The following is a 1,231-nucleotide window of genomic DNA, read 5'->3' as shown; positions in this document are numbered from 1 at the left end:
CCTACCCCTGATATATATATATATTTTTTTATTTTACCTCTCTCCCCTGCTTCATCCCTCCAGCCACTGCACTCGTCTCTTCTCTCCCGCCAGCCCCTGCATTTTTTTCTTCTTCATTTTCTTCTATCTCCTCCCTCACTCTTCCTCATTTTCTTCTAGCTCCTCCTTCATTTTCTCTGTGAGCAGCTCTATCTCTCTGCCGGAGCGCAGTACGTACCACTCTCTCTAGCTAGCTCACTCCCTATCGCCGGCCACCACCTCCACTTCGCCGTTGCCGTCTCCGGCGATTCTCCGGCCGAATCTGCTCTGCCAATCTCCTCCATCTCTCCTGCAGGTATATATATATTGTTTTATTTTATATATAAAATTGTTTTATTATTGCAGAATATATGCATTCTGTTGTTTTATAATTATTATTGCCGAATATATGCATTATATATAATATTATTCTATATATATTGCAGAATATATAAAATATATACATTGTGTTGTATATTGCAGACTTTTATGTTTTATTTTGTCATATATTCGCATGATGTTTCAATAATGTATGGGATTGAGTATTTGTGAGCATGTAATTGATGTTAAATTTTTTTTTTTTTTTTAGGAATATCTATTAATTAATTACTTATTGTACGTTGGATATGCAGATGCATGCAAAATGATGTTTCTTATGCTAGGTCGGTTTTTGTTTGAAAATATAATTGCTTTTTAAATGTGGCTCTGTTTTTTTTTTTGGTAGGTTTGTTTAAATGAAAAGGTTGGCTTATTAGTAAGGAATTTATAACACATTACGTCAATTTTAATCTATCATTCATTTCAATATCGTTTGACCTTCTAATTAAGTACGTGTAGTGCGTGGTGACATATAATATTTATAGAGATTTAATTTAAGTCTTTGTTTAATTAATATTCACAGTTAATGTGTTTTTTAATATTCTTTTAACCATAAACGTTATGGATTAATTTGTAACTTATAAATTCACACACGAGGGTTCACTTCGAATTACATGGATTTAATGGGAAAAAGAGTTGGCAAACGTGCAAAGCTTGTCAAACTTAGAGAGACTTCAAATGAATAAGAAAAAGGTCATAACTTTGTTTTTTACACTATTTTTTTTCACACTTTTGTTTTGAATGTTTTTAACAAGTCTAATCATAATTAAACACATAACGTAAACACTTGCAAAATATATTCAATTCGATTCTTACTTCATTCTATCCCACATAT

Source organism: Corylus avellana, chromosome ca3 (assembly GCF_901000735.1).
Source record: "Corylus avellana chromosome ca3, CavTom2PMs-1.0".
Classification (NCBI taxonomy): Eukaryota; Viridiplantae; Streptophyta; class Magnoliopsida; order Fagales; family Betulaceae; genus Corylus; species Corylus avellana.
Note: the sequence above shows the minus strand (reverse complement) of the source record.